Source organism: Eubalaena glacialis, chromosome 19 (assembly GCF_028564815.1).
Source record: "Eubalaena glacialis isolate mEubGla1 chromosome 19, mEubGla1.1.hap2.+ XY, whole genome shotgun sequence".
NCBI classification, from domain to species: domain Eukaryota; kingdom Metazoa; phylum Chordata; class Mammalia; order Artiodactyla; family Balaenidae; genus Eubalaena; species Eubalaena glacialis.
In genome coordinates this window covers 26,511,843-26,539,701 of record NC_083734.1, presented here as the reverse complement: position 1 = coordinate 26,539,701, position 27,859 = coordinate 26,511,843, and the positions used below count along the sequence as shown (strand labels likewise).

The following is a 27,859-nucleotide window of genomic DNA, read 5'->3' as shown; positions in this document are numbered from 1 at the left end:
TGATGGACACAGGCTGATTCCACCTTTGGCTACTGTGAATAATGCTGCTATGAATATGTGTTCCAATATCTCTTTAAATCCCTGTGTTCAATTATTTAGAGTATATACCCAGAAGTAGGATTGTTGGATTAATTTTTTGAGAAATGGCCATACTGTTGAGAAATGGAATACTGCCTGCCATATCAGTAAACAAAGGATGTCACAGTCGTCAGTGATTGCAGCCACCACCGACGGTGAGCTAGTGAGCCCTGAGGGAACTCAGGAAGGAAGAGAATACCTGCCATCTAGTAGCCATCAGACTGCAGTCACTCCCTAGGGTGAGCTCTGAGGAAACTCAGGATATGAAAACACAGGATATGAAAACACAGGATACTAGCCCCAGATAGCTGAGGTGCATATCAAAGGAAGGATTTAGGTGAGCCCAGACTCTTGCATCCTCCCATACATAGAAGAGCGCTAAATTCCTTACCTTGCGATATCTGGTTTTCTTTAATTAACAACAATCTTCTGACGTTCAGACTATCTACCCTCTGTTGCAAAACTCCTATATATCCTGGCTGGCCCCCTCACTTCCTCGGAGCAGTTCTCTCAGGGTTACTTGAGATGCTGCCTCCCAGGCTTGAAGTCCTAAAAATTCCCGCCGAATAAAACATAAACTCAACTTTCGGGTAGGTTGTGAATAAATTTTTAGTCGATACTGTTTGCTAGAGTGGCTGGACCATTTACGTTATCACCAGCAGTGAAAAAAGTGTCCCAATTTTTCCAGATCTTCACCAATACTTCTGGTTTTATTTTTTAGTACTGGTCATTTTAATGTTTTTCAACCTTTTTAAATCTTTTATTTAATTGCATTTACACCAATACATGATGACTACATTTTGACATAAAATGTTCAAAATAATACAAGTAAATTTAAAACCCCAAGCCCGCTAAAGTTTCATACGTTTTCTTTTTTTTTCTCCTAAAGCTGCAGAAAATGCACATTCCTGAGAATTAGGGCTTCGACTGTGTTAATCATTTACATGCTAACAACCACTCCCTGAGTACTTTTAATCTTACTGCCTTTTTTTCTTTTCCAGTCATCCTACTTCATAAAAATGCCGTCTGCGGAGTATTAGGGTTTAGAACAGGTCTGAACATTACTAAAACACTTTCTTTTTTTAAAACAAGACAGCTCCTGCAATTACTTAGTCGGATAACTCACACTGAACTCCACCTACAAACACATTTCACTACTGTAAACTTGGTCGTTTTCTCCTCCATGTAACGCCAGCATCCTACAAGAACGATAAATACTAAACTAACAAATATTATCGTCTATCGTCTCAAAAACGAAATAATCTCTCATTCCACGACATACAACTCTCAGCTCTCACATTTTGCAAGCTAAATTTCCCCATATTCTAAACTAATGGTCCAAAAACTCTATACATTACTTACAAATCTTCCTCTAAAAACAACATAAACCACAAAAACTACCCCCAAACCGCACCCTAGCAAAACAAACACACTAAGCGCAGCCGACTGTATTGTAAAGAATAGCTAAACAGAAACACTAAAAACTCTATTTTTAAACTTAACTCATCAGGGGAAAGCGCGAACGCAGTCCCCCACTACCACAAATTATGCAGTCGAGTTTCCCACATTTGGGGAAATCGCAGGGGTCAGCACATCCGGAGTGCAATGGATAAGCCTCGCCCTGGGAAAACCACCTTCGTGATCATGGTATCTCCCCTGCCAGGTAAGTATGAGTTGTTTAAACCACCTGGCACCTCACCCTGAGATACGAAACACTTCACACTTATGGTCACTCTCTTCACGCACGCTCTAGCCCCTCACTTATGAATAAAAACTACTGCAAACTATAAAAACCTAACAAAAACATTTCGTATACCAGAACATTTGCAAAATAATAACAAATGTATGTACAATGTGAACAAAACCAGCAGACACTGCGCTCATTTACATACTCCAGGCACTTTCAGTGACGTCATCCTTCTGCGCCGGACAAACCTATCCCCGGGTTTTGTTGATGTGGTAAGCTAAACAGTGCAAGACCCTCCGTGATGTCCGCATCCTAGTCGCCGCAACCTGTGAATGTTACTTTTTTCTGGGTCATAACAGATTTTACGGATGTGATTAAAGCTTCGAAATTATGTGGGACAACGGCATACCGAATTACCCAAATACCGCCTAGGTAAAACAGAAACTCATATTTAGAAACAGATGCTAACAAACAAAAAGTTCTAATCGGTGGACTTCCAAAAACAGAGCAAAAGAAAACCACAGATTTCCCCCCGGAAAACAAGAGAGCACCGCATAAAACTCCAACACCTAGAATAATAAAAGAATTTCGGATTTTTTAAGTCCCTAAATCTAACAGTAACTCACTAGATATGCCAGTGACAGACGCTCTCAGCCAAGTGAAAAAACGTACACAATGAAAAACACCTTCAAACAAAAAAAATTAAAACCGGCAAGACTGACATACAACTACGATCAGAAAACCAAGAACCTCTGAATTCCTGTAATAACAAACCGAATCTAAATAACAACTATAAAAACAATAAAGAACACTAACTCACCAACCACACAACAAACACCACACCTTTCTTTAAACTTTTCATATCAGGGGAGAGCGCGAACGCAGTCCCCCACTACCACAAATTATGCAGTCGAGTTTCCCACATTTGGGGAAATCGCAGGGGTCAGCACATCCGGAGTGCAATGGATAAGCCTCGCCCTGGGAAAACCACCTTCGTGATCATGGTATCTCCCCTACCAGGTAAGTATGGATTGCAATTCCTCCCTGGCACCTCACCCTCGAACTCAGCACACAATATACTTATGGTCAATTATATTCCAAGTTCTTTAGGCCTTTGGTTGGAAACTGCAGGATTATTCATATGACACTGACCAGGATTCATCCTTTGAACGTTCAGCGGAAATTCTGCCCCGCGAAGAATGAAATCGAACCAGCAGGCGGCGCGCCCTTCATCTACATATCCCCGCCTCTTGTCACTCGACGTCACTGCTTTTGGAGAAGAGGTCAGTTCGCTCTAGCTATGCCTCGTGCCGACCCCAAAGACGATCATCGACAAGTGTAGCTGAAAAGATTATTCAATTCCTTGTCTTGGCAGGCATACACAAAAATTACGGCGTAGATTTGTTACGCGTCCTAGTACTGCGCCGCAGGGGCGGGCAGGGCAGTTGCGGGCGGCGGGGGCGCGCGGCCCTCAGAGGAAGAGGGCCGCACTGTCCGTTCTGCGAGCCTGACTCGCTGCTCCACTATGGGACTGGGTCATACCCTCAAGTCTCTCTCAACCTCCATTTCCCAAAAGTGTAAAGTGGGAATACTACTGCCTGCCTACTTCACAAGATTTCTGTGGAAGCTGAACAGGAGAACGCGGGTCAAACGCAGCCTCGAGCCCCTCACCCGACCCAGGCCATTCCACTCCTGGACAGGTGTCCGTGCGGTTGGGGACGCAAATCCGACTTCAGCAAGATTCAAGCCTCTGCATGCTCGGCGCAAGGGAAAGCAGCACCTGGCCTGGATTTGGTAACAAAGCGAGCGCTCCTCTGTTCTTTCTGGACAGTGAAAATACATGACACACTGTTTTCCTTTCTGCCCTTGCTGGCTAGGCTCTCTGGGCAAAACAACTCTGCAGCAACTAGCGTGTCAAGGACTTGGTGGTGTGCGGAAGCCAAACTTTACCTCTCCTCTGTTAGGGTCTCCGGCCCAGCCTGAAAATTACACTGGCATAGATGGTCTACCAGGATAAAAGCATACACATTTATTTAACAGAAGTGTACAGGCGCCCTCATACGGAAATGAAGGCCCAAAGAAGTGGAAACCTAAATGTTTTTCTATTAAGTTGAACAAAGAGCGACAATTGTGGAAAAGAAACTAACATATATGGGGAGGCTAAAGGAAGATAATTTTTTTTTAAATTTTTTTAATCAGTCATCAATTTTTATGCACATCACTTTATACATGTCAATCCCAATCGCCCAATTCAGCACACCACCATCCCCACCCCACCGCAGTTTTCCCCCCTTGGTGTCCATACGTTTGTTCTCTACATCTGTGTCTCAACTTCTGCCCTGCAACCCGGTTCATCTGTACCATTTTTCTAGGTTCCACATACATGCGTTAATATACGATATTTGTTTTTCTCTTTCTGACTTACTTCACTCTGTATGACAGTCTCTAGATCCATCCACGTCTCAACAAATGACTCAATTTCGTTCCTTTTTATGGCTGAGTAATATTCCATTGTATATATGTACCACAACTTCTTTATCCATTCGTCTGTTGATGGGCATTTAGGTTGCTTCCATGACCTGGCTATTGTAAATAGTGCTGCAATGAACATTCGGGTGCATGTGTCTTTTTGAATTATGGTTTTCTCTGGGTATATGCCCAGTAGTGGGATTGCTGGGTCATATGCTAATTCTATTTTTAGTTTTTTAAGGAACCTCCATATTGTTCTCCATAGTGGCTGTATCAATTTACATTCCCACCAACAGTGCAAGAGGGTTTCCTTTTCTCCACACCCTCTCCAGCATTTGTTGTTTGTAGATTTTCTGATGATGCCCATTCTAACTGGGGTGAGGTGATACCTCATTGTAGTTTTGATTTGCATTTCTCTAATAATTAGTGATGTTGAGCATCTTTTCATGTGCTTCGTGGCCGTCTGTATGTCTTCTTTGGAGAAATGTCTATTTAGGTCTTCTGCCCATTTTTGGACTGGGGTGTTTGTTTCTTTAATATTGAGCTGAATGAGCTTATATATTTTGGAGATTAATCCTTTGTCCGTTGATTCGTTTGCAAATATTTTCTCCCATTCTGAGGGTTGTCTTTTCGTCTTGTTTATGGTTTCCTTTGCTGTGCAAAAGCTTTGAAGTTTCATTAGGTCCCATTTGTTTATTTTTGTTTTTATTTCCATTACTCTAGGAGGTGGATCAAAAAAGATCTTGCTGTGATTTATGTCAAAGAGTGTTCTTCCTATGTTTTCCTCTAAGAGTTTTAGTGTCCAGTCTTACATTTAGGTCTCCAATCCATTTTGAGTTTATTTTTGTGTATGGTGTTAGGGAGTATTCGAATTTCATTCTTTTATATGTAGCTGTCCAGTTTTCCCAGCACCACTTATTGAAGAGACTGTCTTTTCTCCATTGTATATCTTTGCCTCCTTTGTCGTAGATTAGTTGACCATAGGTGCGTGGGTTTATCTCTGGGTTTTCTATCTTGTTCCATTGATCTATGTTTCTGTTTTTGTGCCAGTACCATATTGTCTTGATTACTGTAGCTTTGTAGTATAGTCTGAAGTCAGGGAGTCTGATTCTCCAGCTCCGTTTTTTTCCCTCAAGACTGCTTTGGCTATTCGGGGTCTTTTGTGTCTCCATACAAATTTTAAGATGATTTGTTCTAGTTCTGTAAAAAATGCCATTGGTAATTTCATAGGGATTGCATTGAATCTGTAGATTGCTTTGGGTAGTAAAGTCATTTTCACAATGTTGATTCTTCCAATCCAAGAACATGGTATATCTCTCCATCTGTTGGTATCATCTTTAATTTCTTTCATCAGTGTCTTATAGTTTCCTGCATACAGGTCTTTTCTCTCCCTAGGTAGGTTTATTCCTAGGTATTTTATTCTTTTTGTTGCAATGGTAAATGGGAGTGTTTCCATAATTTCTCTTTCAGATTTTTCATCATTAGTGTATAGGAATGCAAGAGATTTCTGTGCATTAATTTTGTATCCTGCTACTTTACCAAATTCATTAATTAGCTCTAGCAGTTTTCTGGCGGCAGTTTTAGGATTCTCTATGTATAGTATCATGTCATCTGCCAGCAGTGACAGTTTTACTTCTTCTTTTCCAATTTGTATTCCTTTTATTTCTTTTTCCTCTCTGATTGCCGTGGCTAGTACTTCCAGAACTATGTTGAATAACAGTGGTGAGAGTGGACATCCTTGTCTCGTTCCTGACCTTAGAGGAAATGCTTTCAGTTTTTCACTGTTGAGAATGATGTTTGCTGTGGGTTTGTCATATGTGGCCTTTATTACGTTGAGGTAGGTTCCCTCTATGCCCACTTTCTGGAGAGTTTTTATCATAAATGGGTGTTGAATTTTGTCAAAAGCTTTTTCTGCATCTATTGAGATGATCATATGGTTTTTGTTTTTTTTTTAATTTTTTTTTTTAATTTTTATTTATTTATGGCTGCGTTGGGTCTTCATTTCTGTGCGAGGGCTTTCTCCAGTTGTGGCAAGCGGGGGCCACTCTTCATCGCGGTGCACGGGCCTCTCACTATTGCGGCCTCTCTTGTTGCGGAGCACAGGCTCCAGACGCGCAGGCTCAGTAATTGTGGCTCACGGGCCCAGTTGCTCCGTGGCATGTGGGATCTTCCCAGACCAGGGCTCGAACCCGTGTCCCCTGCATTGGCAGGCAGACTCTCAACCACTGCGCCACCAGGGAAGCCCGATCATATGGTTTTTATCCTTCAGTTTGTTAATATGGTGTATCACATTGATTGATTTGCGTATATTGAAGAATCCTTGCATCCCTGGGATAAATCCCACTTGATCGTGGTGTATGATCCTTTTAATGTGTTGTTGGATTCTGTTTGCTAGTATTTTGTTGAGGATTTTTGCATCTATACTCATCAGTGATATTGGTCTGTAATTTTCTTTTTTTGTAGTGTCTTTGTCTGGTTTTGGTATCAGGGTGATGGTGGCCTCATATAATAAGTTTGGGAGTGTTCCTTCCTCTGCAATTTTTTGGAAGAGTTTGAGAAGGATAGGTGTTAGCTCTTCTCTAAATGTTTGATAGAATTCACCTGTGAAGCCATCTGGTCCTGGACTTTTGTTTGTTGGAAGATTTTTAATCACAGTTTCAATTTCATTACTTGTGATTGGTCTATTCATATTTTCTGTTTCTTCCTGGTTCAGTCTTGGAAGGTTATACCTTTCTAAGAATTTGTCCATTTCTTCCAGGTTGTCCATTTTATTGGCATAGAGTTGCTTGTAGTAGTCTCTTAGGATGCTTTGTATTTCTGCAGTGTCTGTTGTAACTTCTCCTTTTTCATTTCTAATTTTATTGATTTGAGTCCTCTCCCTCTTTTTCTTGATGAGTCTGGCTAATGGCTTATCAATTTTGTTTATCTTCTCAAAGAACCAGCTTTTAGTTTTATTGATCTTTGCTATTGTTTTCTTTGTTTCTATTTCATTTATTTCTGCTCTGATCTTTATGATTTCTTTCCTTCTGCTAACTTTGGGTTTTGTTTGTTCTTCTTTCTCTGGTTTCTTTAGGTGTAAGGTTAGATTGTTTACTTGAGATTTTTCTTGTTTCTTTAGGTAGGCTTGTATAGCTATAAACTTCCCTCTTAGAACTGCTTTTGCCGCATCCCATAGGTTTTGGATCGTCGTGTTTTCATTGTCATTTGTCTCTGGGTATTTTTTGATTTCCTCTTTGATTTCTTCAGTGATCTCTTGGTTGCTTAGTAACGTATTGTTTAGCCTCCATGTGTTTGTGTTTTTTACGTTTTTTTCCCTGTAATTGATTTCTAATCTCATAGCGTTGTGGTCAGAAAAGATGCTTGATATGATTTCAATTTTCTTAAATTTACTGAGGCTTGATTTGTGACCCAAGATGTGATCTATCCTGGAGAATGTTCGGTGCGCACTTGAGAAGAAAGTGTAATCTGCTGTTTTTGGATGGAATGTCCTATAAATATCAATTAAATCTATCTGGTCTATTGTGTCATTTAAAGCTTCTGTTTCCTTATTTATTTTCATTTTGGATGATCTGTCCATTGGTGTAAGTGAGGTGTTAAAGTCCCCCACTAGTCTTGTGTTACTGTCAATTTCCTCTTTTATAGCTGTTAGCAGTTGCCTTATGTATTGAGGTGCTCCTATGTTGGGTGCATATATATTTATAATTGTTATATCTTCTTCTTGGATTGATCCCTTGATCATTATGTAGTGTCCTTCCTTGTCTCTTGTAACATTCCTTATTTTAAAGTCTATTTTATCTGATATGAGTATAGCTACTCCAGCTTTCTTTTGATTTCCATTTGCATGGAATATCTTTTTCCATCCCCTCACTTTCAGTCTGTATGTGTCCCTAGGTCTAAAGTGGGTCTCTTGTAGACAGCATATATATGGGTCTTGTTTTTGTATCCATTCAGCAAGCCTGTGTCTTTTGGTTGGAGCATTTAATCCATTCACATTTAAGGTAATTATCGATATGTATGTTCCTATGACCATTTTCTTAATTGTTTTGGGTTTGTTTTTGTAGGTCCTTTTCTTCTCTTGTGTTTCCCACTTAGAGAAGTTCCTTTAGCATTTGTTGTAGAGCTGGTTTGGTGGTGCTGAATTCTCTTAGCTTTTGCTTGTCTGTAAAGCTTTTGATTTCTCCATCAAATCTAAATGAGATCCTTGCCGGGTAGAGTAATCTTGGTTGTAGGTTCTTCCCTTTCATCACTTTAAGTATATCATGCCACTCCCTTCTGGCTTGTAGAGTTTCTGCTGAGAAATCAGCTGTTAACCTTATGGGAGTTCCCTTGTATGTTATTTGTCATTTTTCCCTTGCTGCTTTCAATAATTTTTCTTTGTCTTTAATTTTTGCCACTTTGATTACTATGTGTCTCGGCGTGTTTCTCCTTGGGTTTATCCTGTATGGGACTCTCTGCGCTTCCTGGACTTGGGTGGCTATTTCCTTTCCCATGTTAGGGAAGTTTTCGACTATAATCTCTTCAAATATTTTCTCTGGTCCTTTCTCTCTCTCTTCTCCTTCTGGGACCCCTATAATGCGAATGTTGTTGCGTTTAATGTTGTCCCAGAGGTCTCTTAGGCTGTCTTCATTTCTTTTCATTCTTTTTTCTTTAGTCTGTTCTGCAGCAGTGAATTCCACCACTCTGTCTTCCAGGTCACTTATCCGTTCTTCTGCCTGTTATTCTGCGATTGATTCCTTCTAGTGTAGTTTTCATTTGTTATTGTATTGGTCATCTCTGTTTGTTTGTTCTTTAATTCTTCTAGGTCTTTGTTAATCACTTCTTGCATCTTCTCAATCTTTGCCTCCATTCTTATTCCGAGGTCCTAGATCATCTTCACTATCATTATTCTGAATTCTTTTTCTGGAAGGTTGCCTATCTCCACTTCATTTAGTTGTTTTTCTGGGGTTTTTTCTTGTTCCTTCATCTGGTATATAGCCCTCTGCCTTTTCATCTTGTCTTTCTGTAAATGTGGTTTTTGTTCCACAGGCTGCAGGATTGTAGTTTTTCTTGCTTCTGCTGTCTGCCCTCTGGTGGTTGAGGCTATCTAAGAGGCTTGATGGGAGGCTCTGGTGGTGGGTAGAGCTGACTGTTGCTGTGGCGGTCAGAGCTCCGTAAAACTTTAATCCACTTGACTGTTGATGGGTGGGGCTGGTTTCCCTCCCTGTTGGTTGTTTTGCCTGAGGCAACCCAACACTGGAGCCTACCTGGGCTCTTTGGTGGAGCTAATGGCAGACTCTGGGAGGGCTCACGCCAAGGAGTACTTCCCAGAACTTCTGCTGCCAGTGTCCTTGTCCCCACAGTGAAACAGAGCCAGCCCCCACCTCTGCAGGAGACCCTCCAACACTAGCAGGTAGGTCTGGTTCAGTCTCCCCCGGGGTCACTGCTCCTTCCCCCAGGTCCCGATGCGCACACTATTCCATGTGCGCCCTCCAAGAGTGGGGTCTCTGTTTCCCCCAGTCCTGTCGAAGTCCTGCAATCAATTTCCACTAGGCTTCAAAGTCTGATTCTCTATGACTTCCTCCTCCCATTGCCGGACCCCCAGGTTGGGAAGCCTGACGTGGGGCTCAGAACCTTCACTCCAGTGGGTGGACTTCTGTGGTATAAGTGTTCTCCAGTCTGTGAGTCACCCACCCAGCAGTTATGGGATTTGATTTTACTCTGATTGCGCCCCTCCTACCACCTCACTGTGGCTTCTCCTCTGTCCTTGGACGTGGGGTATCCTCCTTGGTGAAGTCCAGTGTCTTCCTGTCGATGATTGTCCAGCAGCCAGTTGTGATTCTGGTGTTCTCGCAAGAGGGAGTGAGAGCACGTCCTTCTACTCCGCCATCTTGGTTAATCTCTCCTCAGGACTCGAAGATAATTATTTTAACAAGATCTGTTTGTACAGAAATCTCGGCTTTGTCCCCCTTCTCTGGCAATGTTTCTTTCCCCTGGGTTAGGGAAAACATCTTTCAGTTGGGAGTTTTACCTCCTGCTTTTAGGAAGACAAAGGGAGGTCAGACCACTCTTCTTACATACTTGCTGTTTTTCAGTGCTTTTAGCTCAAAATAATCCTTATGCCAAAGTGACACATTTTGGGGTGGCATATTTTTGCAACCCTTTGGTAGTTATTTCCCTCTTAGTCCATATGATTTTTTAAGTGCTTTGTTTTGCACTTTTGGATGGTATTTTAAATCGTTACAATAGCGATAAAATTTTCCTTGCAGGTAATTAGGAAAAGACAGAAAAGTGTTTTTTAAATATTAAAATTAACCACATTCCCACTACGAAATTACCACTGTTAACACTTTGATATTATATATGGTAACTCCAATTCTCTATGCACATATATTTTTAACACAATTATACTTCACACGATGTTTTGTAACATTTTACATTCAATTTGTTATATGTTGTCATAGATAATTTATATCAATGTTCTATCGCTTCTAGTTTATTGCCATTATATATATATAAAACAATGAACAGCCTTGTAGATATATCTTTGTGAATAATTAATGATGATTTCTTAGGGTAATTTCTAGTAGTTTTCTGTTATTTTAATATTTTAGTCATCTTAAGAAATGCCTTAAATTATTTGAGGGAGGAGAGGTGACATATGATATTTTTAAACTCTAAAAACTACTTTTCCCTGCTTCCTTTCATCTTTCAAAGTCCAGATCTGTTTCTAATTTCAGGGTTCATAGTTAATTATAAAAAGAACTTCAAATTTGTTAAGAAGGAGAGGAAAGCCTAAATTGCAGTAACACTGCATGCAAAAAAGGCAGCATATGAAATAGAACATATACTACGATTAAAACTGTTTCTAAAATGGCAAAATTTAAGGCACTTAAAGGAAATACATCAAAATGCAAAGTAACATAATCATATCAGTGTCAATATAGAAGAATGGACTAATGTATTTTCCCCTACATATTCTGTAACATGACTATAATATTACTTAAAATGAAAAAAAAAATTTAACCCTAATTATATAATCTACTGCCCAAAATATGTTCATACATTTTGACCCAGAAATATCATTTAATTTAACTATAGAAAGTAATTCTAGAGAAAGACTATGCCCTATGAATAGGGTGTTCATTAGAGAATTACAAAAAAATCAAAATCACCCAAAAACCCTAGAATCAAAGCAATAGGGAAATGGAGTATTAAGCAAACAATAGTAATATAATAACGATTAACAATGTGAAAGACATTTTTATTATTTAAGGTTAAGAGGGAAAAAGGATATGAAATGGTATGTATACCATGACTGCAATTTTGTAAAAATGTATATATATCCTTAAGGAAAATTACTGGAAGGAAATGCACTGAAATGATATCAGTATTACTGGTTGTGAGATACAGGTTACAGACTTTCAATGATATTGTTAGACTTTTGTTTTTTTTTTTCATAAAGAGAAGACCAAGTCCTGGTGGAACCATTACAAGAAATATCTGGCACAGTATTTAGTTTTGAACACAGGCTTTAGCATCAGATAGACTTAGATTCAAATTGTGATTTTACCATATTTTAGGTATCTGTACTTGATTTTGCCCTCTAGGAACAATGATAATTACTAGTAATAATTATGGTGAATATATATCCATATGTGTATGTATATATATATATACACATACACATACATACATACATATATTCATACACAGAATAAAACAACTCAGTGACCAACTAACTCAAAGGCCCCAAATAAGCCGAGGTGGAGAGGCACAGACCCTCCCTCAGCACAGTAGGTATTTGCAGAGTTCCCACCTACCTGGGGAGTGGTGGCACCAGCACACTTACCAACCTCTCTCAGATCATGGCTGCCCCTGCCAACTAAGATTTCTGTCCCAACAGACATGCCCCTCAGTCTGTGAGTCTCACCTCATCTCTGAATTTCCACCCATCTCTTAGCTTTGTCGGAGTCAAGGAAAGGTTGATGTTCAGAAATATCATGAGCGTGGCAGTAATTTTTAAAAGCTGACTTTTGTTATATAAGTTCACAGAGCAGGTTCAACTGTCAAGAAGTCCATGGTGCCAACACACTGAATCTAAATGTCTACTACCAGGAAAGTTTGAGCAACTCTACACTCTACGCAGACACCCTGCATTTCAGGGAGCTGAACCCATTCACTTCTGATGCACACTGGCCCCGGTTTTGCATTTCCATCCACAGGGCTCTCCAATATAAACCACAGTCACTCTACTTAGACATTGGCTAGATACTCTCATCCACAAAGTGTGATCCAGCCCATCTCCGTTATACGATATAATTTCATTCTAATTTCATTCCAGGCAGTTGGCTTGCTGTTTCCATGGTATCCATGAATGCCACAGCACTGAGTCCTCTAGGACTATCTGTGATCCCCACAGATATGATTTCACAGATATTCTAAAGCTCTTTTTGCTATGCTGAGGGAACTATTTCTTTCTTTTTTAAATTTGTATTGGAGTACAGTTGATTTACTATGTTGTGTTAGTTTCAGGTGTACAGCAAAGTGAATCAGTTATACATATACATATATCCACTCTTTTTTAGATTCTTTTCCCATATAGGCCATTACTGAGTATTGAGTAGAGTAGGCCCGTCTGGGAACTATATTTCTGATAACCACATTGCCTACTCCAGTATTTTCAACATTCACAAATTATCCTTGAGTTTCTGTGAGTGCTACTAATGATGGAAAAAACAAAAACAAAAACCTGTTCTCAAGTTGCTACTTGTGTAAGTAGTAACTTACAGCCACTTAAACTTAACGTGCCAGCAACTAGCCTAGGCACTGGCGATACTAAGAGTAATAATGCAGCGAGAGATTCTGCCTGTAATAAATAAGATCACAACCTGTAGGGGAAATAGACCTGCCAGAATTATAGGAAAAGAGTAATGAGCACTAATAAAAGGGTTAAGGACCACATTATGACCCTGAAGGATCCTACACACTTTTGCCTTTGTGGACCCTTCCTCCGTGAAAAATATATAAAAAGATGATATTATTATATACAACATTTTCTTCCACCTAAAAATTCATCTTTTTTTCTTTTGATTTTCAAAGAAGTGCTTTATGCAGCACTGTGCCTACAGTACCTAGTAATGTTTAAGTCCTTTCTGGGTTCAGTGGTGGTTTGGGTGGATCCCAGGCAGCTTCCCAGAGAGAGAGCTGAATGTCGAAGTATGCATTTTCAAGATTGATGAGGGGGACTTCCCTGGTGGCACAGTGGTTAAGAATCCGCCTGCCAGTGCAGGGGACACGGGTTCGAGCCCTGGTCCGGGAAGATCCCACACACCGCTAGGCCTGTGTGCCACAACTACTGAGCCTGCACGCCACAACTACTGAAGCCCTCGCACCTAGAGCCTGTGCTCTGCAACGAAGAGTACCCCCCGCTTGCCGCAACTAGAGAAAGCCCGTGCACAGCAATGAAGACCCAATGCAGCCAAAAATAAATAAATTAATTAATTAAATTAAATAACTATAATAAAAACCAAGGGGAGGAAATCACCAATGAAATAATTCAAGACAATTTCCCAACATGGAAGACTTTCTGGTCGAAAGGGTCCTCATCAAGTGCCCCATACAATGAAGGGCTATAAGATATACACAACATTAGGAAATTACAAAAAATGAAAATAAAGACATAATTCAACTTTTCTGAAAATGAAAAGATCAGTCACGTATGTCATGTAAACAGTATAAGGAATTAGAAAGTCTTCTCAATAGCTTCTAGAGGCTATAAGTCAAAAAAGTGATGTCTGAAATCATGAAGAAAAATTTAACTACAACCTAGAATTTGATACCCATTTAAACTATTACACCTATGCAGCAATCTGAAAGAACAATGGGTTTAGGTAGAAGAAAAATAGAAGTAGATAGATCTCCAGAAGACAAATAAAAACCCGCATTTTAAACTAGTAAGACTACCTGATATGATTTACCCTATGGAAAACCAGAGGCTATTGGAAAGTGTGGGAAGAATTAGGAATAGGTAAAAGAAAAGTAACCAAATGAAAAAAGGTAAAATTAAACAGAGGGGGAGAATTCCCTGGTGGTCCAGTGGTTAGGATTCCACGCTTCCACTGCAGGGGGCACAGGTTCAATCCCTGGTGGGGGAAATAAGATCCCGCATGCTGCACTGTGTGGCCAAAAAAAAAAAAAAAACCAGAAGGGGGAAAAAAACTAACCAGAAGAAAAATAAAATTAAAGGAAAAATGACATTCAATGACAATGCTCTGCTGTGAATAATGTTTGCCTAAGAATAATATCAACACTGAATACTGATTTAACCAAGTGATTTAACCAAATTGTTTTTAAACTACATTAGGAAAAAGAGAGAAGAAATGGTGGTGCAAGAGAGCTAAATCTTCATTTACATTATCAAAAAGCAATGTCAAAAATGGATGCATTGGGGCTTCCCTGGTGGCGCAGTGGTTGAGAATCTGCCTGCTAATGCAGGGGACACGGGTTCGAGCCCTGGTCTGGGAAGATCCCACATGCCGCGGAGCAACTGGGCCCGTGAGCCACAGCTACTGAGCCTGCGCGTCTGGAGCCTGTGCTCGGCAACAAGAGAGGCCGCGATAGTGAAGAGGCCCGCGCACCGCGATGAAGAGTGGCCCCCACTTGCCACAACTAGAGAAAGCCCTCGCACAGAAACGAAGATCCAACACAGCCATAAATAAATAAATAAATAAATAAATAAATAAAATGTTTTAAAAAATGGATGCATTAAAGGATAATATTTTAGATATTATCTAAATATCTAATTAGATATTATCTAAATATCTAATTAGATATTATCTAAATATCTAGGTATTTCTGGTTTAGAAACACAGAGGTTCATAAATTTCAGAATCAAATTTTAGTTGTTTTTAGAATGGAAAGTGTCTCCCTCTGAAGGGGACCTGGAAAACAGGAAGAAGTAGGCAAAGAACTTAGTTTAGAAACCTAAAAGGACTATTTGATTTTCTAAATGAAGTATATGTGTTATTTTGATACAAATTTTAAAAGCATGCTGCAAAATATCTGTACTTTGTGTCTCTCATGTTCAGTTTTAAACAAAGGCCCCAGAACAGCACTCAGGTGACTATTTTTAATTATCAGGTGAGTACTTAAACTTAGAAGCCAATTGAGGGATCATATTTTTATATATCAGGCCCCTGGAGACACTGTAAACCCCATCAGATTGCTGAGGGTCAGGAAGTGACTAAGTACAGAGGGACAAGGATTTGTTCTAAAAGAGAAGCAGCAGGAACTGCTTCTACAAGACAGGTTATTATGAGTGTGAAGGTCACTAGAAATCCTCAGACTAGCTAGATCTGGATACTAGGAAGAACCAAACATACCATACCCTGAAACTGAAACCTAAGGAATCAGCAGCACATACAGGAATAACAGTTGTTTGCAGATATATTCTAGTTTACAGCAATAGGTCTCAAAGACACCAGTAGGGGGCCTTTAAAAATACCAACATCCAATCCAGATGTAGCAGTCATTATATAATAAAGGAGAGACGGATCTGTTAAAACGGTTCAAAAGTCCCAAATTCAGCTACTGCAAAGACAAATAGCTACTTAAGAGAAGAACATCCTGGTTATTTCAACGCCCTCAAGAATCCAGGTTTCAAATTGAAACTAAACCAATCAGAATTAAACCTTAATGCTCGTTTTTCACCATACACAAAATAAGGAAAAAAACCAAATAAAATTAACATTCATTTCACTGCCACAAACTAAACTGGTCTCCTTGCTTTGAGAAAAAACCGCGGAGCAGAAGTTAATCACCCCTTCGCCCAAAAACATAAAACTCACACTCTCCACTCCACCCCGATACCTCACACCACTATAAGGCCCCATTAACTTTGGCTCTACCTGCCTAGGAAGCAGAGAGTACATTTTAATTTCAGCGCCATCTCTAATAAGTCACCAACTCCGAATTTTAACAATCACAGGCAAAGTACGAAAAAAAACTTCCCCAAAACAGAGAAACTAATACAAATTTTTCCTCAGAATACCACCACTAACTTGCTACAAATTCTCCACTCCATAAAACAAGAACCTGCAATACAAAGCTTTCTTTCACAAACCAAAAAACCAGGGGAGAGCGCGAACGCAGTCCCCCACTACCACAAATTATGCAGTCGAGTTTCCCACATTTGGGGAAATCGCAGGGGTCAGCACATCCGGAGTGCAATGGATAAGCCTCGCCCTGGGAAAACCACCTTCGTGATCATGGTATCTCCCCTGCCAGGTAAGTATGAGTTGTTGGCATTCACTGGTACCTCACCCTCAGATTCAAATCACTCTAAAGATAGGGTCACTTTTCTCATGCATTTTAAAACCCACCCCCCACTTCTGGAATAGAGTCTCCAAACTATAATTACCATGCAGCAATATTTTGTATATCTAGATATTGCCAAATCTTAGGAAATACAATGCCTAGTGTAAGCATTACCGGCAGTCACTGCTCTTATCTACATGTTCCACACCCCTTTTGCTGATCTCATTCAGAGCGTCCTTTTCCTGGTATAGTTAGTGGAATGAAACTTAAAGGCAAAGACGCTCTACGGATATAAAGGTAACAAGTTCTTTCCTTCCTTCAAGGGCTTCGAGCTAATGACGTCGCTGTGATTCTGGCGCAGTTCAGCAAGCCGATGTTCACGTAATAGAAAGAGCAAGTCTGAAAAGATGAAATTTGGCAAAAGTACATTAAAAAATTCAGTCCAGGAAGTGCTAAAAATAGGTTGTCAGTTCAAAGCTTCAAGCACAAGTACAAAATATGCTCTTTCAAATATGCGGCATATGATCACCCTCACTTGCAAGAGCAGTTGCACAAACACTAATTCTAATTTTGAACCAAGTAAGTGGAAAACTCAGAAAACGCCCCCTCCTACAGCAGGTATTCGGATAAGCCGTAGGGGGTCTGTTCAGCTGGAGTGTGATGACCCTCACCGTTGGAAATCACTTTTGTGATCAAGAGTGTCTCCTCTCCTAAGCAAGACTAAGTTGTGTTTCGACTTATCCTTAAACCCTGTTGTGCCCAACACTACAAGCACAGGGTCATTCGTTTGCCTTTTCATGGGTGTCTGAAATCCAAAACAAGACTACTGAAGAATCAATCTATCCTACAAGAAACTCCTGGGGACTTACCTGGTGGGACAGTGGTTGGGAACCCACCTGCCAATGCAGGGGACACGGGTTTGATCCCTGGTCCAGGAAGATCCCACATGCCGCGGAGCAACTAAGCCCATGCACCACAACTACTGAGTCTGCGCTCTAGAGCCCGTGAGCCACAACTACTGAGCCCACGTGCCACAACTGCTGGGCCCGCAGCCACAACTACTGAAGCCCGCGCACCTAGAGCCCTGTGCTCCGCAACAAGAGAAGCCACCACAGTGAGAAGCACGTGCACCGCAATGAAGACCCAACGCAGCCAAAAATAAATAAATTAAATAAATTAAAAAAAAAAAAGAAACTCCTGGGCCCTCCTACACTATATTAACCGCTTCGAAAAGAGCAAATCCCGTCTCAGGTAGTGGTTAATGTATCACATATTCCACATCCACATAATCAATATTATCATTCTTCTTAATCCTCTCCTTCCTGCGTCAGTGCATATTAGAATTGGAGTTTCCCAGTTTAACTGTTCTTCAGTTGTCTCTCCAAAATCACACTAGAACCACCCTACTTCCCAAGTCTTTTTATCTTACAGAAGGACTCTTCTGGTATTCTCTCCTCCACCAAAATAAATTAGCCAGAGTTTTATATCTTTTTTTTTTTTTTCCAGCTGCGCCACACGGCTTTTGCAGTATCTTAGTTCCTCCACCAGGGATGGATCCTGGGCCCACTGCAGTGAAAGCACTGGGTCCTAACCACTGGACCGCCAGGGAATTCCCAAGTTTTGTATCTTTAAAACAGAAAGAAATAACACTATTTGTAAAAATTATCTTATTAAAAACTAGCAAGCAATAGCTGAGAACACAGAGGTATCTGAGATGGAGGGAGAAAAAAATACTGGGGTGGGTGGAAGAAGGAGGTCATGATGTGAACTGCAGCTATTCCTGAAGTCTGTCTACCAGTTTGATTTTTATAAACTCTTTCCTCCAAAGAAAGAAGTATTATGTAACATATATACTCATATACACATATATACATATACATAAACATACATGCGTATGTAATCTAGAAACAAAATATCTGAAGTTTGTTTTGTGAAATAAAATTTAGACATCTTGAAATATGGCTGGGAACCACACATGTAAGGGAAAAAAGTGGTATCTATGAACTAGACTACTGTTATCACCAAACAACTCTTAAATTCAAAATGCCATTTTCAGAAGATCTGTGACTAGCAGTGCTTTCTTTTTATTTATTTATTTATAAAGTATAGTTGCTTTACAATATTGTGTTAGTTTTGGGTGTAGAACAAAGTGATTCAGTTTATATATATATATATACATATATATATATATTTTTTTTAGATTCTTTTCCACCATAGGTTATTACAAGATATTGAATTTAGTTCCCTGTGTTATATAGTAAGTCTTTATTGCTTATCTATTTTATGTATAGTAGTTTGTATCTGTTAATCCCATACTACTAATTTTTCCCTCCCCCTGCCTCCATTTCCCCTTTGGTAACCATAAGTTTGTTTTCTAGGACTGTGAGTCTGTTTCTGTTTTTTACATAGATTCATTTGTGTTATTTTTTAGATTCTGTATTGTGATATCATATTGTATTTGTCTTTCTCTGTCTGACTTACTTCACATAGTATGATATTCTCTAGGTCCATCCATGTTGTTGCAAAAGGCAATAATTTCATTCTTTTTTATGGCTGAGTAATATTCCATTATACACACACACACACACACACACACACACACACACACACACACTGACCACATCTTATACCAGTCATCTGTTGATGGGCACTTGGGTTGTTTCCACGTCTTTGCTATTGTAATAGTGCTAGCAGTACTATTTTATTTTACTTTACATTTCATTTCATTTTATTTTATTTTTTGGCTGCTCGGCTTGTGGGATCTTACTTCCCTGACCATGGAACAAACCCAAGCCCTTGGTGCAGTGAAAGTAACCACTGGACCACCAGGGAATTCCCTAGCAGCACTTTCTTAAACAAATAACACAGAGCCCTTCACAAGGCTAGTTTCAATATTTCATGAGAACTTCGTTATTATTGACCTAGTTATCAAAATATCTGTCCAAGACAGTCTGCCTTAGGGCAAAAGGTGACTGTCCATTCTCTTGTAGCTCAAGCACGTTAAAACATTAATGCTGCAATCCTCACAGAAGCCCTGCAGAGCTTAACATCCTTTGAGGAGAGCCACAACATTTCTTTGATAAGGAAATACATGAGTTTATGTTAAATACTAACATAAGTTAGCATAGAAAAAGTAGAGAAGCTTCTTAGTTCATTTTACAAAGGTTGCAAAACTCTGTTGCCAAAAAATGTATTATAGATGTAATCATCTCACAGATTAATCTTACTTATGAACAAAAATGCAAATCTCTTAACTAAGCCTATAAAATCTTTATGACCCGCATCTAGTAGAATATTAAAAGAACATACACAGTAACTAAATAGGTTTTATACCAGGAATATAGGACCTACGTACATAAAAGTATATGATAGGGACTTCCCCAGATGGTCCAGTGGTCAGGAATCCGAGCTTCCACTGCAGGGGGCTCGGGTTCGGGAAACTCAAATCCCTCATACTGTGCAGTGCGGCCAAAAAAAAAAAAAAAAAAAAGTATATGATAAAGGTAGCACTTCATATAGGTAGGGGAAAAGATCAATTACCTAATAAAGAATACTTAGAAAATTGGCTCACCACTGGAAAGAAGGGGAAAAAAATGCTTCCTTCCTTCCCCCTACTTTACATTTAAAAAAATCAGATAGATTAAAATATTCAAATTAAATCATAAACCATATATAGAAAAAATACAGATGATTATGCTTATAATGATTTTGAAGAAAAGAAAGACTTTTTTTTTGGCTGTGCCTAACGGCTTGCAGGATCTTAGTTCCCTGCACCCCCTGCAGTGAAAGCCCAGAGTCTTAACCACTGGACCACCAGGGAATTCCCAAGAAAAGAAAGACTTTCTAAGCATGTTACCAAAGTAAGAATTAAATATACGGTTGCATAAACATAACCTCAATAAAATAGAAAACTTCATAAAGTTTAAATACACATGACAAAGTGGGAAGATATCTGCACTATACAGATTAGGTAAATAGCCTGTATGATACAATATGCATATGAGAGAGAGTTGGCAGCATATGGATTTTGTTTTTTTTGTGTTTTTTTTAAATTTATTTTTGGCTGCATCAGGTCTTCATTGCTGTGCACGGGCTTTCTCTAGTTGTGGTGAGCGGGGGCTACTCTTCATTGTGGTGTGCGGGCTTCTCATTGCAGTGGCTTCTCTTGTTGCCGAGTGCGGGCTCTAGGTGCACAGGCTTCAGTAGTTGTGGCACAAGGGCTCAGTAGTTGTGGCACGTGGGCTCTAGAGTACAGGCTCAGTAGTTGTGGTGCATGGGCTTAGTTGCTCCGCGGCATGTGGGATCTTCCCAGACAAGGGCTCAAACCCGTGTCCCCTGCCTTGGCAGGCAGATTCTTAACCACTGCTCCACCACAGAAGTCCCTGGATTTTAGGTTTTAACATCAGACAAAACTGAGCAGAATTCTCGGCCTTTCATAATAAACATTAGTTATTGTTTCTAATAATAAAAACGTAGACCTATTACAAATACATATTTTAAATTAAAAGTAGCCTAGTTAGAGACTTCCCTGGTGGTCCAGTGGTTAAGAATCTGCCTGCCAATGCAGGGGACACGAGTTTGATCCCTGGTCTGGGAAGATCCCACATGCTGTGGGGCAACTAAGCCCGTGCATCACGACTACTGAGCCTGCGCTCTAGAGTCCGCAAACTCCAACTACTAAGCTCCCGCTCCGCAACAAGAGAAGCCACTGCAATAAGAAGCCGAGGCACCACAACGAAGAGTAGTCCCTGCTCACTGCAACTAGAGAAAGCCTGCGCAGCAACAAAAACCCAGCGTAGCAAAACAAACAAAAAAAGTAGCCTAGTTAAAAAGTGGGAAAGGACACACACCAGCGTTCATAGCATCATTACTCACAATAGCCAAGAGGTAGGAGCAACTCAAGTGTCTACCCACGGATGAATGGATAAACAAAATGTAGTATATACATACAATGGAGTATTATTCAACCTTAAAAAGGAAGGAAATTCTGATACATGCTATAACATGAATGAACCTTGAAGACATTACGCTAAATGAAATAAATCAGTGACAAAAATACAAATACTATATGATTCCACTTATATAAGGGAAGGGGAAATGGTGAGTTGTTGTTCAATGGATAGAGTTTCAGATTTGCAAGATAAAAAAGTTGTGGATATCAGTTGCACAACACTGTGAATATAATTAACACTACTGGACCTTACACTTAAAGATGGTTAAGATAAAAAAAAATTTTTTTTTTTTTTTTTGGCCATGCTGCGTGGCTTGCAGGATCTTAGTTCCCTGACGACGGACTGCACCCGGGGCCACAGCAGTGAAAGCACCAAGTCCTAACCACTGAATTGCCAAGGAATTCCCAAAGATGGTAAATTTTATGTTATGTGTATCTTGCCACTATTAAAAATTAAAAGTGGGCAAATGATATAATGAGACAGCTACAATGATAAAATATACTTGGCTAATAAAATTACTATATGAAAAGATTTTTAACCTCTTAGTCATAAAAGATAATAACCATTTAAAGTCAATTATACCTCAATAAAAAAAAAGAAAAATCACCATTTAAAGACTGCTAAAGGCCAGTGCTAGGGTGGAGGCAGGAAAACCAGCCCTCATACACCGTTAGTAGGAGTGTAAGTCGTGCAAACATTTGGCAGTGAGATTCAAAATGGGGAATTCCTTGGCAGTCCAGTGGTTAGGACTTGATGCTTTCACTGCCGTGTCCCAGGGTTCAATCCCTGGTCAGGGACCTAAGATCCCACAAGCCACGCGGCCTAGCCAAAAAAAAAAAAAAAAAAAAAAGATTCAAAATGAAAATGTGCATACTTTTTGACCTAGGAATTCTACTACCAGAAATGTATTGAGAGAGAGAGAGACAGAGAGAGAGCACGCGCTTGAGAGTAACCACAAGGGCACAGATGGGCATCCTCGAAAAGCGAGCTCCAGAGCACACAGTACCTCATCACAGCAAAAAACTGGAAATAATTCAACTGTCTTTATAGGCTACTGATTAGAAAGATGGGCCTTAGGACCGAATAATATCCAGCCATTAAACTTAATTTTAAAATAGTTTTTAATCATATGGAGAAAGTTTTTGACAAAATATTAAGTGAAAAACAAGATATATACATTTCTTCACAATTTGATCACAACTATCATAACTCAAATAAATGCATTATATGAAGTTGTAAGAAGATTAAAATAAACCAAAATGTTAACATTATTATCTCTGAGTGAAACTGAGTCCCCTTAAAACTGAGTTCCTCTGCTGAGTTTATGATTAACCTCTCAATCCAGAACTTTATTCCCTTTCTTGTCCTGCACCTGTTTCCCCTCAAGACTGTGGAGTAGCAAAGAAAAGGGGGGGGATTGTAACTGAGCAGGACCCTATGGGGCCTTCCCAGGACAGAGCCCCTGTCCCCATGTCCTCTGCCTGCCTTTTGTTTGTAGAAAAACTTTAGCCTCCTAGGCCTTCCAAGAGTTCCAAAGAGCGAATTTAATCAGAGAAGTGAGAAAATGCAGAAACAAAACAAAACAGTCAAGCAAAACAAAATAATAATAGTCAATAGCCATTAAACAAAGTCAAGGAAGTTTAGCTCCTCCTCAAGGGCTATAGATAATATTCTGAGCCATATCCTTCGGCTGTTTTGCAGATACCGAAACCCCCACCAGGTGGAAGAAGTTAACTGCATGCTGACCACAAGTACATTGACCCCAGACAAGCTGGAACCAGAATTTTGATGATGTTGACTCCCAATTACCTCAGCACCAACCAATCAGAAGAATGTCCATGAGCTGATCAAGCACCCCACAACCCTCTCTCTCGTCCTGTCTTTAAGCCATTGGGGAGTTTGGGTCTTTTGATCATTAGCTGCCCATAGGCCTTGCTTGGCTTTGCAATAAATGCTGTACTTTCCTTCACCACAACCCAGTGCCAGTAGATTGGCTTTACTGTGCATGGTGAGTCGACCCAAGTTTGGTTCAGTAACATGAACTGAAGAAAAGATCTATGAACATGGAAGCACCCTAAATGTCCACTGACAGATGAATGGATAAAGAAGATCTGGTATATATCTACACACACACACACACACACACACACACACACACACACACACACACAATGGCATATTATTCAGCCATAAAAAGGAATGAAATAATGCCATTTCCATGGATGGACCTAGGGATTATCATACTGAGTGAAGTAAGTCAGATAAAGACAAATATCATATGATATCACTTATATGTGGAATCTAAAAAAAATGATACAAATGAACTTATTTACAAAACAGAAATAGACTCACAGACAGAGAAAACAAATTTATGGTTACCAAAGGGAAAAGGGCAGGGGGATAAATTAGGAATTTGGGATTAACAGATAAACACTACTATAAATAAAATAAACAGCAAGGACCTATTGTATTGCACACGGAAGTATATTCAATATCTTCTAATAGTGTATAACGGAAAGAATCTGAAAAATATATATATATGTATAACTGAATCACTTTGCTATATATCTAAAACATTGTAAATCAATTATACTTCAATTAAAAAATTTAAATAACAAAAAAAAATAAAAAAGAAAAGGTCTATAAATCAGTTTTATATTCTTTATATTTTTGGTATTTTATTTGTTTTCTACTTCCTACACATATATATTTTCCACCTATTTAAGAGTACAAAACAAAAAAGAATAAGGAGAGAGGAGCAGGTCAATCACCTAATCATCCATTCTTTTAACAAATATATACTGAGCACCTCCTATAAGCCATACACTGGGCTAGAGGCTCTAGGAAAATGAGTAAAATCCACATGGTCCCTGTTCTACTGAATCTTTCATTCTAGTTGGGTAGATATACGTTAAATAAATGATCACACAAAGACATCTGGTGTTATGAGAGCCTTAAAGGGGAGATCTGACCTAGTTTCAAGGGAGCTTGTTGGAGGTAGAGGTTCAGAGTCAGAGAAGAGGTCAATGAATGCTGAGATTTGAAGGATAAATAGTAGTTAATTGGGTGAAGCAGAGAGGCATGTTGTGGCACACACATGGAATTAAGACCAGAGTGGCTGGAGTGTAAAGAGTAAAGGTGAGACGGGACTTCCCTGGTGGTCCAGTGGGTGAGATTCCACGCTCCCAATGCAGGGGGCCCGGGTTTGATTCCTGGTCGGGGAACTAGATCCTGCATGCATGCTGCAACTAAGAAGCCTGCATGCCACAACTAAGACCTGGGGCAGCCAAAATAAATAAATAAATAAATAGATAGATAGATAGATAGATAGATAGATAGATAGACATTAAAAATAAAAAAAAAAGAGTAAAGGGGACAGAGGGAAAGGATGCAACTAAAGAGGTAAACAGGAGCCAGAACATGCAAGACTTTTTGTAAGTCTTATTAAGAAATTTGGTCTTTATCCCAAGAGCAAAATAGGGAGTTACAGGAAATGAAATATACTCTAGAAAGGACCCTGTCTGCAGCATGGGAGAACAGACTAGAGGGGAGGGGAAGACAAGATGCAGAGACCTGCTAAAAGGCTCTTGCAGTACCTATAAGAGAAATGGTGGGGACTTCCCTGGAGGTCTAGTGGTTAAGACTTCACCTTCTAATGCAGGGGGTGTGGGTTTGATCCCTGATCCCTGGTCGGGGAACTAAGATCCCACATGCCTCGCGGCCAAAAAACCAAAACATAAAACAGAAGCAATATTGTAACAAATTCAATAAAGAATTTGAAAATGGTCCACATCAAAAAAATCTTCAAAAAAAAAAAAAAGAGAGAAATGGTGACAGCTTGGCCTAGGAAAAGAGACATGGACATGATCGAGATATTTTAGAGAGAAAATTGATAGGGTTTGTGGTTATAGTGAACATGGAGACTTAAAGGGAAGGAGGTGTGGAAGATTCCTAGGTTTCTGGTTTGTGCAGATGGAAGGATGGATAGTCAGTTCACAGAGGCAGGGAATGCACGAAGAGGACAAAAAGATTTTGGGATGGGCTGAAGATAACGAGTTAGGTTTAAGATAGGCTGAGTTGGAGATTTAGCACTGTGCTGTATGCAATTAGATATTTGCATCTGGAGGTCAGAGAACAGGTTAGAGCTAGAAAAATAAATTTACACATTATTGGCGTATAGTCACTGAACTGTGAATGTGAATAAGAGAGCAGAGAGACAGAGAGAGAACGAGAGAACCAGAAAGGAGAGGAGACAACAGAACTGGATAGTCAGTGAAAGGTCAGCTATGGGGCCTTACAGTAACATTTCATGCCCTGGTTATGGAGGATAAAATTGTAAGGGAGTCAGAAAAGCCAGATGCCTAGGAATGAAATCAGAGATGTGGCATCACAGAAGTCAAGTGAGAACAATGTTTAAGAGTTTGGGGACAACAAATATTTTGAGCTCCCATTATGTACAAGGCCTTGTGAAATTGATATTGCTATTCCAAACACACGTTTGAGGCCTTAAGCTTTATCACAACCATCTCTAAAGCTAAACCTTGATTCAGAGTTTTTTTCTTAGTCCAAACAGCACTCATTTATCTTTCCTATTCTCAAATTCACTTGAACATACAAGGTCACCAGTTTTAAAAGTTCTATGTTCTTACGCTAAAAGAAAATAAACTTCTCAGCTATAACATAAATATTCACATTATTCCTCTCCCACAGCTCTAGAAAATAGCCCACTCAGCATGAAAATGTGTCCTTATTTGAATACGTAATTATAGATATTGACAGCATATCGGTAGCTCATGCCTACCCTTGGTATTGTATCTAGATAACAACACAAGTCAGAAAGGCAACACAACTCAATAATAATCCTGATTGATTAAGGCTCCATGAGGGCATAGATTCTTTTGTTAGTCCTGTCACCCTGCACAGAACTAGTGGTTAAATATTTAATGTTGCTTAAGTGATCCAATCTTCAATGTGCTAGTTTTAAATTGGGACCTGGGTAAACTGTTCACAGGATTACTATAAGGATCAAGTCAAATCAAATAAAATATGTAAAAGCACTTTTCTTTGGCACTTTACAACCGTAGGCATTGTTTTTCTTTTAAAGGCTCATAGCATTGGCACTCTGCTGAGCTAGGTGTTCAATAAGGCTTTATTCGACTGAATATACATACAATATTTTTAAGTGGAGAAAAACCTTAACATTTATTATGTACCTTTTCTGTGCTAAATAATTCATATTTGTTCATTTAATCTTTCTTACAACCCCTAATGGAAGAAATATTATTATCTTCCATTTGCAGGCGAGGAAACTGAGTAACTTGCTGAAAGTTTCACAGTTGGTTATTTCCCAAGATGTGATACAAACCCAAATTTGTATGACTCCAAAGCTCATGCTTGTTTCCCCATAACAGTACTTCTCAAAATCAAGTAACCCCAAATTGCAAAGGAAAATAATAACATACTCGCAGGAAAATCTGGGAGACTACTGAAATATCCAGTTTAAACTGGATCTTTCTTCAAACTATTATGTTTATCTTAAATTTATACTTGCATTTTACTCTACAATATATTAATGCTTGTTTAATAGAAAATGTTTTAAATGGCTCACCACTTAACTCATTCAATTCTTCCCTCTCTAAAGAAATATTTGAGAAAACCTCACAGTATAGGAAGGTGCACCTTCCGTAAAAATCCCACAGCGTTATTTCCTGGCGCCTGACCTTATAAAACTGGATCCCAGTTTGAAAGCCTGACTATAGAGCAAACTGCATTAAAGATATCTTAAGAATGATGATGAAAACAATAATTATTATAGCAACTCAAGGGTCAGGATATTAATGATGCGTAACAGTATAACTACAGATAGAGTCGACTAGTTTAACTCCCCACTGCTAACGAAACAAAATTCTAACACGACCGATTCCATTGCGTTTCACTGAACGACCTGAAGAGCTATCCCTGAATATGTTAACACCATCTCTTCTTCATCCAGGACCCTGGTTACTTGATAAGTATAAGCATGAATTCTCCCAGTGGACATTTATGTAATGCTCCCTGTATGTCCAGATGTGTAACATACTAGAAGATAAGCAACGTACAGAGTGGCAAATAAACCACATTTTGACTAGTCCTACCAGACTTTTCCTGCCCTATCAAATGGGGGACACATACTTCTAGAATTTTCCCCCCACCCCCACTCCAAGAGCTACCTCACAACTTGGAGGTAGCTCAGGGAAGAAAAAAGGGTACTAGGTTTTAACTTTGGCTTCAAAAAAACTGCTCTGAGATTCCATGTCCTTATGTTCCTTGCGGCATGGCTGTGAGCCTTGGAAATGTGTAGGATTTGCTAAAGCGGTGAGCACATTTCCTTCCGTAGAGC

The 27,859-nt window shown here is 39.5% G+C and overlaps 1 protein-coding gene and 3 non-coding genes across 4 annotated transcripts in view; all 4 read right to left on the bottom strand.

The window, feature by feature from the left end:
- Window positions 1-27,859, bottom strand: part of TEX14 (testis expressed 14, intercellular bridge forming factor) — a 174,196-nt gene that overhangs the window by 82,767 nt on the left and 63,570 nt on the right. The window lies entirely within an intron of this gene.
- LOC133081034 (U1 spliceosomal RNA) lies at window positions 1,586-1,749 on the bottom strand. Its single transcript, XR_009698705.1, has one exon. It is a non-coding gene; the product is annotated as a U1 spliceosomal RNA (small nuclear RNA).
- Window positions 2,630-2,793, bottom strand: LOC133081058 (U1 spliceosomal RNA). The gene has a single exon (XR_009698727.1). It is a non-coding gene; the product is annotated as a U1 spliceosomal RNA (small nuclear RNA).
- Window positions 16,343-16,506, bottom strand: LOC133081046 (U1 spliceosomal RNA). Its single transcript, XR_009698716.1, has one exon. It is a non-coding gene; the product is annotated as a U1 spliceosomal RNA (small nuclear RNA).